Source organism: Triticum dicoccoides, chromosome 3A, assembly GCF_002162155.2.
Source record: "Triticum dicoccoides isolate Atlit2015 ecotype Zavitan chromosome 3A, WEW_v2.0, whole genome shotgun sequence".
NCBI lineage: Eukaryota > Viridiplantae > Streptophyta > Magnoliopsida > Poales > Poaceae > Triticum > Triticum dicoccoides.
In genome coordinates, this window is record NC_041384.1 from 640434242 (window position 1) to 640445918 (window position 11677).

The window sequence follows — 11677 nt, forward strand, 5'->3', positions numbered from 1 at the left end:
GCGCGCCTGTTGGAGATGTTCTAAGTCTGCAACATACATAACCATTTGTTGCTAACTCTCTTTTGAGAGTTTTAAACTAACGTTCAACAAATGATTCATGCTCGACGGGCCTAGTGCCGACGGGTGCGCCAGGACTAGCTGGTCCACCAGGCCCTGCACCAAGCACGACGCAACGCGCTGGAACGCGGTGCCGTGAATGGGTGCGCCGACCTGCACCTTCCGCAGCCGTGCCGCCTTCCTGTGCGCAGTCGCGGCACGCCACCGCCTCGGTGCAGGCGACCAGCAGCTGCACGAGCCGCATGCCATCAGCTCCGCTGCCACCACTACTGCCCTGTACGTCGCCCACAGCCACAACGACCACCACCGATCGGCGATGACTGCTCCATGAGCTTTGCTACACCTACATAACATAGTTACGAATAGTTGGCAATTCTTGATTTGCGGGAAGGCGGGCCCACCTGAAATTTGAGGGGAGAGATTGATAAGAGCATGACTAAGACAAATTTTGTAAGTTAGTTACGTAATACTTCCTCTGTTCCAAAATTCTTGTCTTAGATTTGTCTAAATACAGATATATCAAATCATGTTTTTTTAAGAGAAACGCCTTCATGGCTTATTTTATTGAAAATCAAATAAGGCTTACATCGTTCACGAGAATCGACCCAATTACAAGAAAAATTGTTCTCAAAACTATGCCTAGCAATCTCGTGAGCGACAGAATTTGCCTCCCGTAAGCAATGCCAAAACTGGACGTTCCCAATGGAAGCAATCAAGTCCATGCAATCAGCAAAGATTGGAGCACTTTCATTCCACCATGTAGTGTCTGTGCAAGCATCAATAACCTCAGAAGAATCAGATTCCGCAATGATTTGGTTGATACCCAAAGAAGAAACGAAGGACAGACCATGCTTCATGGCCAATGCTTCCATTGTAGAGGCTTCGGACGCATAAGGGATAAATGAGCAAGTCATGTTTTAGTATTAGATATATCCGTATTTAGACAAATCTAAGACAAGAATTTTGAGACGGAGGGAGTATAAGTTTTCATCCGCAAAAAAAAAAGTTACGTAGGTGCAGGATTTTCGCTGCTCCATTGTACCAAAAATTTAGGTTTTTAAACCTATACTTTTTTTTAGAGATAATAGACATATGTCACGCGAACATTCACCAATAATTTAGGTTTTTTAGCCTATACAATTTTTTTTGCCATGGTATGACCGTATGATGTTAGGTATCACAAACTAGTTTACTGGGTACACATGTGATGCGCTATAGCACTAGAGGGGTCCTTATGCATGATGCATGGACGGAAAGTTGTTGCCCGAGGAATATCATATGTGTTTTATGATGTAAAAAATATCTGTGGATGAATTGTCGCTCTATTTGACAAACCAGATAATAGTTTAACTATATGAAACGCTTTGTAATTTAGTGCCAAAATAGTATTACGAAATGTAAAAAATATCCGAAAACATTTCATGTACATATATAAGTGAACCATGTACTTTTAAGAACTCTCAATATATCTTTCATTTGTGATATACATGCATAACATCCTTTGTAGCTTAAAATTAATGTACATCCTTATGAAAATTCTAATATATGTACAATAAATCTATATTTACAGGTGGAAATAAATAAGTTCTTTTTACAAAACTAAAAAAAGGCTCCGTATAGCCCACAAGCATAATGCCGATATCTATCTTCAAATAGTCTGGTTTACATCAAGATACGTGTATGGTTAAGTCCAGTCAAAATTAAGATGCAGAACTAATTTGAAGTGAATGTTCAAATCCTACTCCCTCCTTCCATGTATATAGGGCCTAATATATTTTCAAGGCTAACTTTGACCACATGTTAGAGCAATAATATATGACATGCAAGTTACACAAATCACACCATCAAATTGGTACGTGGAAGGAGCTTCTAATGATATAATCTCACATTATACATCTCATATATTATTATTCTTAGCAATAGTCAACGGCAACCTCGAAAAATGATTAGGCCCTATATATATATGGAAGGAGGGACAAAGTTTATGGGGAAAATATTGAATTTTACATTTACCTAGCTCACAGTATGAAAATTCTGAAGAACTTTCTGGTATAAGTCAAAAAACTTTATGGTTGAATGTGCTGGTCATTTTTGCCAATTGAGATTTTTTTTACGAAATATTACATTTACCTAGCTGGCACTTTGCATGAAAATTTTGAAGAACATTGTGGTATAATTCAATAAACTTTTCTTCTTTGTCATGTGTTTGATATATAGTAATTCCCATCTCTAAATTTAAATGTGTTGATATTGGGCTTGTTTCAAAGAGCTCGCCATGAAAAAAGTCAAATAAATAAATGAATTTATTTTTTCACAAAAGCACTAAAAAGATGTGGTGACATATTTGTTTGTAGTGCAGTTTTGTTTTGAAGAGCTGATAGCATAGGCACCTGCAGCTTCTGCTAGCTGTATAGTGGGCCATAGAGAATCTAGCTTAGACGTGGGGAAGAGAAATATGGGTTGGGACCTGGTGTGGGCCTGGGCGCGCTGATCCACAAGGTGCAGCGAGGCAAATCCTATTTAGCGCCGCAGGCGCCGGTTTCTTCTATTTCTGCAAACCGGCGCCTGCAGGCTCCTTAGCTGGGCTCGGCCCATTTAGCATTTCCTTTTGTCTGTTTTTAAAGTGCAAAAATGGTGCCAGCCAAAGAATCAAACTCTAGACCTCTTAGTTCTCAGCGTAACGACCTAACCACTAGAACCATCGTGAACTTATGGATTGAAACTGCTTCCGTCCTTTTTGTTCTTTGCTACTCCCTCCGGCCCATAATGTAAGATATTTTTTGACACTAGTGTAGTGTCAAAAAACGTATTACATTATGCGACGGAGGGAGTAGTTCGCATCTCCTTTTCTTTTTTCTATTTTTCTGTATTTTTTTCCTTTTCTATTTATTTCTTTTTCTGAAATGCGCAATTGTAAATCCATGAACTTTTTTCTTCATAATCAACGAACGTTTTTTCAACAATCCATGAACTTTTCTCCAAATTGATGAACTTATTTTCCAAATTTGATGAAAATTTCTCAAATTTAATGAACATTTAAAATTCATTGAACTTTTTATGAAAATCAATGAACTTTTTTCAAGTTTGATGATTTTTTTCAAATTTCATGAACTTTATCTTAAATTCGATGAACTTTTTTCAAATTGGATGAACTTTTTTTCAAAATCGATGAACTCTTATCAAAATTGATGAACTCTTTCTCAAATTTGGTGAACTTTTCTCAAATTCAATGAACTTTTTTTTAAATTCGATGATTTTTTTTTCAAATTCACAAACTTTTTCCATTTTTGTGAAGTTTTTTTAATTCATTGTTTATGTGAATGCTTTTTAATATTTATGTTTTCTTTAGTCAAATAATCCATGGTTTATGTGAATGCTCTGTTTTCCTTAAGTAATCAACGAACTAAACATGGTCTAGTGGTTAACTGGTGTGGGCACTATTGGGCGTCTGGAGTTCGAGTCCCACGTCTCCCCGAATTTAACGTAACATTTTGTATTCTCCTTTTGCTTTGTAGCACGTTGCTGGGCCGGCCCACTTCGCATCCGTGCGAGCGCCAGCGGCGCAAAGCGGCGCCTACAGCCCTCAATAGGAGCTCCCCGTGCAGCGACGGCGATGATACTGGCTGTGCAACCAGTTAGGAAAGGCCTTTATTTCAAAAAAAAAAGGTTAGGAAAGGCCTTATTCGCTCTTCTTCTTCCTCTCTTCTAGTGTAGCACTCACGAACAAGAAGGACAAAGATTTTGGTGGTCGGCTGCCTCTCACAGCCGGACCTTTTGTTTCTATCCAAATTCCTGTGCTACTCACACAGTAACCACCACGACCACACACCCGCCGCTAAGGGCCTCTCCAACAGTGACTCTCAAACTGGACATGGACCGGTGAAGACCCATCTGCGGACATTGATGCCGGCCATCCAACCGTAGCCACAATTGTGCGGGGACATTTTAAACGCAATTTAATGGAAATAAAAAAATCGATACAGATTTAAACTAATCGGATGAATTTCATTGAAAATTGGATAATTTTTACATTCAACCAGGTGATTTTCAACCAACTTGGTATAAATGATCGCCAGCCGGCCATGAGCTCTGGAAACTAAAGCTGCGCCTCTGCAGGCTGCAAGCGGGTAATCGATGACGATGATGAGCCCCCCCCCCCCCAAGCTGAGCTTCAATAAGAGGGGAGGAGTGGTGGCCTTCGTGGGACGCGAGCACCGGCGGCCTCCCATTCTCAACTCTTTCTCTTTGCTGGCGGCACTTGCGGACGTGCCAGCTTCATCGTCATGGCGGCAGGGAGATGCTCCCCCGCGCGTCGGTGCTCGTCGAGGAGACAGAGATTGTAGGCCAGGTTGGCCTGCGCCTGCCGGACCACGGCCTCCCGCTCTTCCAACACCATGTCAGTGTAGTGAGCCTGCGCCTCGCCCAAGGTGATGCCGACATGGGCTGGCGAGGAGGATGGTGCTGGCGCGTCCATTGGTTCATCCGCGACAATGTCCACCGAAGAGCTCGTCTGTCTGCTGGCCTCCTAGCCTGCCGCAATGGCAGCGATCTCCTTGTTCTGTTCGGGCGAGAGGCTTTCTCACCTAGCTTTGAAACTCGAGGAGGCCATGGCGGTTGTGGTGCCAAGAGGATATAGGGAGCGAAGGAGGTTAGATGCAACTGTTACCGGGCCTGGTGTTTAAATAGCGGCTGGATGGCAGGCCAGTCGGCGAGGTGCTTAATGGTGGGCGGCAGATGGACGGACGGGTAGCGCCGGAGCATGTGTCTCGGTAACCGCACATGATTAACGAAGGGAGGCAGGCGGACATGCTTTCATTTGAACACGTAGAAGGCGCGTACACCGGGAAGCCGCATGGGCGATGCTCTCGGTCGGCGTGCCGCTTCAATACCGGCTTCAGTAAGTGGTCGCGTCCCGCTCTGGACCGACATGAATGCGGCGCTAACACTTTGAAGCGGCGGTAACCAATCTGCTTTGGAGAGGGTTTTGTGTGGTCCAGGGTTCTCGAGGTGTGCGTGTCAGTGGTCCACATGCCCGCAAAGCCCCTTCCGGTTTGTAGGAAAAATGACGCCTGAACCGCCAAGCGATCGAATACAGGAGCGCGTTGGATGATTAAACACATCTGAAGCGCACAATTGGGATGGATGGGGACATATGTTAAGGGTCCGCGTTGGAGATGCCCCGACCAACTAACCCATAAATAATCTACCTACATGCATGTACATCCAACACTTGCACAATATCCCCTTGACGGCCACAAAATCTTGCCAGCATGCAATGCGCACACAACTATTTGCTGTGTGGTGAAGGAGAGCCGTGACGCTCTCAACTCCGTCCTGCACACTATGACGTATCTTATCTCACTAATCATGAGGCCCTTCTACAACTGTAACATAGTAGAACTAGCTGCCTATCTAATGGTGGCCAAATATATTTATTTTCACTTTCCGCATTCATAGTACTTGCATATTATCAATCTATTGTATTACCTTTGCCTATGGTGCATATGTATGGCTTATGTGGTACACTGTTTAGGCAAGGTTTACTTGACACAACTTAGACAATTATGTGTTCCATATCCACAATTTCTTAACCAACCATGTCCTAAGTAAGTTGGATATGTTGGCAATGAAATACAACATTATTTAGAGTGATTAAATGATAATCATATACTATTGTGAGCAAGGTGGGAAGTATTGCACTATGTTCATTTCATTTTGGTGCAATTGGCAATATAGTACTCCATTAACTAAATAATATATTGCATTGGAATCATGGCACACAACAAAACAAACCATTCTGTCTAGTAGAATAATATTGAACAATGATTAATTAATGTACGTACCCATGGTATGTAAAAGAGAAAACTAACATATTAGATCTTTTCACGGCATGTGATTGGTCTAAACTGGCATATTCATCACTAGTGACGGTTGTGTACTTGTTGCTACTACTTGGCACTAGCTCCAGTGCATACTAGAATAGTTTCAATAATCGTTGCAAGTCATAGTGTAGCAAGAATTACTTATTTAAATTGTATTGTGAAAGCGACAATCGACCAATTCTTTGCATGCCTCCTAAATGATCAACATCGTGGCCAAATATATCATCATTAATTAAATGTAACATGCACTATACATATGTATAGGTATCTTTGCTACTATTAAGACAACTGGAACCACTAGCTTACCTAACATAGATTTTGTGCTTGTGTATTATATGAACAATGCATGCTTGATTAGACATAGCAGCATTCTATCATTTAGAAAAGGAGAGGTGATAATCTTGCTCTCTCTATTGATCGATCACTATCTCAATATGCTGTGCACAATCCATTGGATAACAAGCTAGCTGTTTTTCAGCCAATACTGAACAAAACGGAGGTATATGCTGCACAAGAAGAAAAAGCATTATGTTTTTCGCATATAATGTCTCTTTCAAATATATGTGACCATAAAAGATGTTGTTCTCATCATTGGTGTGCAAGTTACCAAGTGCTTCCAACAACTGGATTTACGATTTCACGCTCAAGGGTGCCACGCTTTACACGTAAATTTAATTGTTAGGTAGTGTATAAATGCTAGAAGTACAAAACAATAAGGTTATAATTGGATAAATCATAGTGTAACTAGTTTAATATTTTGGCTCTCACTTAAATAATATTTTTTTATTATTTCATCCATTTTTAGACAAGTTTCAACCCTAATTAATTATCAATGTAGTTTCATTTAGACTAAAAATATGAGATAAAAGTATTATGGTACTACCAGAATCAGCGATTTGGAGTGTCACTGCTACCCACCGCTAGATCTGCCAAATTCATTCGGCGATTGTGGACGGACCAAGGCACACCGGGCCATGGCCTGGTGCATGATGGCCGTGTGCAGCCACGCATCCTGCATGAGCTAGTAGCTACAATATATTGAAGCAGGCCGAAGGCCCGCTTTGATCCTGCATAGTCGAGAGCACATGAGACCAATTTAAATTCCTTCTTTGTCCTTCCATTCATGTAACTTTGTTCATGATCCCAGAAGGTTCAATTTCAAAGCTCACAACCTCGAAGCCTTCGCTTAGTGTAGGGTTTGGTCGGCACGTCTGGTTTAGCCAACTCTATGACCCTATAATGTAAACATTATATCTCGATGAGCAAAGCTTTGCGAGTTTGCCTACAAAAATGTGAGACCAATATAATTAAATTGGTTGATTTGGAAATGGACACAATGTCTAGTGTGGTTAGAGTTAGAATGACCGTGTCTTTGGCAACTGGTTTCCATTTGACGTTAGGACAAAAGTAAGTTATGTGTAAATAATTCCCTCAAAAAAGTTATGTGTAAATAATATAGTAAAATAACTCTCACAACTTTCCAAGGGGTTCCATGGTAACCCTACTCCTGGATCCACACATGGTTAAGTTTAAATTGACATACGATCGCTGCAAGACCCTTAGAGTAGGTCACAAACTAAGCATAAACGAGCTTAATCACCATCGTCTTAATTAATAATCACACTCGAACATAGCATGCGATTTTCTTCTTCTTGTAGAGCCTCAAAAGATGGTTACTATGCTTGCCAAAGTAGAACTTTGGCATATTCTATTGAGCTTGATGTAATTAGAAAAGTATGAGTATATGACAAATAGAGTCGTGTTGGACCAATTCTCATACCAAATCAAAATTCCATTCCATAGTATAGCTAGCATAAGAGAACTCATAAACTAGACAAATTCAGACTCATGTGCATCATGCATCGCCAAATTAATCTTTCTCTCTCATCGTGCTATACCAAACTACAAAGTTCTTTGAAAGCAACAAGACCAGGTCCTATAGGAGAAGATGTCCGAGGCCAAAAATAACGGTACGGAAGTTCTAGTCCTACATACGTACTCCCACAATACACATCAGCGTCGACCGACGCACACTTTTTTTCCTTCAAGAAAACAAAGTGAAGCTTACTTTTGTTTCTATTATACAATTGGTACTTTTCTATTACTTTTTTTCTTCTGAAATGTGTAGTTTTCTATACTTAATTTTACAATTTGTGAAACATCAGGACTCTGCTGTGCATTATTATTGATTTTCAAATAAGTAGAACAGAAAGTATTGTTCAATGATTAAAAGGATGGAAGAAAAAGAAAGGAAAAGAAAAGAGAAGAAAGCAAAACAAACTGTACAGAGATAATTACAAGAGAACAAAAGAACAAGTATCAACATCTTAACTATCTGAAATCCTGGACCCAGCCTTCAAATGCAGAGAATTTCTTTCTTTTGGCTGTGAATAAAATCCATTTTTAACTCCTTTTTGAACTTCTTTTGGCAATGGTATAAATTTGGAGTAACCCCTTTGAAAGATGTAGTCATTGCGTGTGGTCCAGATTACCCATGCAGCTAAAATGATAATCACCATTTGTACCACTAGTTTTCAGTCGTGCAGGCATAACTAAACCCGAATCATGCACACATACGGAGCTTCTACGCACAATCGATCACTAGAAGTTGAGCACTACGTAAGGTTGTACGTACGTAGGATACGAGCTTTGGATTTCATCGACAGAATGCATGGCACCAGTCACTAGCTTGTCAGTTCATCTCGATCGCATTCAGAGTACCAGACGTACGAGGATTAAGAACTACTACTAGTATATATATTAACGCACAAACAAAACAAGTACTAGGAGTTAATTAAGCTCGAACAAGGGTTGCTCCTCGATCGGAGGAGCTAGGGAGCGCGTGTGATAGATCGTGCATTACGCCCGGAGCAGGGTGCAGACGAGCAGACATGGCGTCCACGGTGACGTTAAGTTGAAAGGCCCATATCCTCGGCTAGTTTAATCTTCTCCGATCGAGCCAGCAAAACCCCGGCCTGATCGACCCACCGATCATCTATATAGCTGTGTTTTTTGTATACTATACCAGTAGTAGTAATTAAACCAGCAGCTAGCAGAGTGAGAGAGAAGAAAAGGTCGCCTGGCAGTGAAGCAATATATGGCCGGTGCGTGCGTGCGTGCTGATCGTGCGCGCGCGCGGCCACAAGGGACAATTACAGACGACCTTGTTCGTAACGAAGCGGCTACATCAGGCCGTCCCCATCGTTGCTAGCTAATTAATCTGGCGAGATAGGATTCTATAGTCGTATGCTGCTAGCTATAGCTGGCCAGCTTCTCTCTCCAGCCAAGCAAAACCGGGCTAAAAAAGACGCGGCCGGGGAACATTTCCCGCCACAGACGCGATCAGCCACCTGTTTTTGTCAGTTACCATCACTAATGACAGTTTACCATCTGTCCAGAGGTTTATCTTCCTGTTTCACCCTGTGCATGGTTTTGTAATGGGAGGATATATATGAAAGCGGCTAGCTAGCTGATTCCTTTTGGTTGAGAGGTTTAATTCCGAACAATGTTTCTTTCCTTGCTGATCCGTGTGTAACTGTAACCTCCGAACGTTCACTTTCACCAAGGAGCTAGTTTAAAAGCTAACCATCTCAATTATACATATGTAGAAGATCATTTACAGAAGAACTTTATATGTCAGCGATGATTGAGAATAAACACGGATTGCGACCCCTAGCTGTATCATAGACGGTTGATCGCTAATTAAACTGTCGGCAATTAGCTGTCTGCTGATGGTTGGTAGCTCGAAGGGTTGATAAAATAGTCATTTTATTACTACAAAACAACGGGCACACACAATAATTCAGTTGTAAATAAAATTAATCAGAGCTATTTATTCAGAATAAAACTTGACATGCACTATGGGAAAAACCTTGTTCGTGTGTCAGGCCTTTGGCGAATATCCCGGCCAATATACTCGGCAAAAAACAAAACTCGGCAAACAGGTGCTTTGCGGAGTGTTATACTCAGCAAAGAAAACACTTGACAAATAATTGTCTTTGCCGAGTGTTTTTTATGACACACTCGCCAAATAATTGAAAGCAATACAGTGAAATGTGTTCATTTGGATTTTCAATAGCAAACTTTCGAATTCTGAGTTTATATTTTTAGGAAGCTAGCACTATATATAAGTATTGATTTTTCTTGAATTTATAGCTCACTTTCTATAAACATATAATTCACAATTGAATATTATATTCAGTAAATTGCTAGAAATGTTATTCATGTCTTAACATTAGCACATGGTTCCCAAAAAATGGCAACATTTGTTATATTAACACAATGTAATATGTTCCATATGGGAAAAATTAGGGATGTTTTAGATTGAAATTTATTGGTATGTTTAAATTATTTAGTGCATTTCAAGGTGTTTAACATATATAATTAAAATTGAACTGTAAGTGCATGAGAAAGTTGTGTTCCAAAATTCTATTTGTGTTCTTGAGTCTAAGTTCAGGCATTATAAAGAAAATAAGAGGAATTCCAAACATTGGGGTGCCAAGACTCGACCCCGAACAAGGACCTTATTATTTATTTAATTCTGAAAAATGCAAGCAAAGTATGAAAAAATGAAACCTAGCATGGTGTCATGATATGATCCCTAGAAGATGAGTAAAAAATAAAGAAGGTTTCTGAAAAGTTGTAACATACAGTGGTTAGAAAATGGCACCACCTCCGAGGAAGAATCAAGGTTTCGAGATGGAACGGGTCAGGCTTATAGGCGAAGTGGCCGTTGCTTTGTCGGTTGACCTTGAATTTTTTTATACAATCCACATACACCATTACATGTTCCACGTCAAATTAAGTTTGGCATTTTTTTGGGTCTGTGTGCTATATTTAACTCATTCGGTGCATTTGCTAGGCATTTAACAGATAGTTAAATTTGAAGTGTAAATGGGTGAAAAAGACGAAAATTTTGGGTTGAAAAAATAAATCCTATTTTTTTCTCGAGTCTATGTTTTTGGCCTATAAAAATAAGATGATGTGATTTATTGGTTTTTAAATTCTAGAAAATGCAAACAAAATCTGAAAAACATGAAACCTCGCAAGCTGTTGTTATATGATCCCTAGAAGATGCGGTAATAATTTTCTTATTTTTCAGAAACATCCAGCATACACTGCTTAGAAACTCGACCGTCTTCAAGTATGGATCATAGTTTCAAGATGGAATGTGTCAGGTTCTAAGGCGAAGCAACTGTCGTTTCATCCATTGGTCTTGAATATTGTTCTATACATAAGATACACCAATGCATATGTTCCGTGTCAAAATTTGGCAATTTTTTAAGTTAGTTATTTTATATTTATGTCATCTGGTGCATTTCTAGGCACTTAGTGAATATAATTAAATTGAACTGCAAGTGGGTTAAAAACTTGTCAAAATTGGGTTAGAAATTATATTTGTGTTAATTAGTCTCTTTTAGGCCTTATCCAAGAAAAATAAATTCCAACATCAAGGTGCTAGGATTCGACGCCATACATGGAGTTTATTGATTTTATAGTTCAAAAAATACATAAAAAGTCTGAAAACATGAAACCTGGATTGATGTCATCATATTATCTGTAGAGGCAATGTTTAAAATTTGACAATTTTCGCACGATTTGTGACGTACTCTACCTAGAAATTGTACCATCTCAAAGGAAAAATATAGGTTTTGAGAGAGAGAGAGAGAGAGAGAGAGAGAGAGAGCAAGAGCTCTTGCCTGGCCAGGTGTTGTATTTAGTTAGTTAGTAGTAAGATG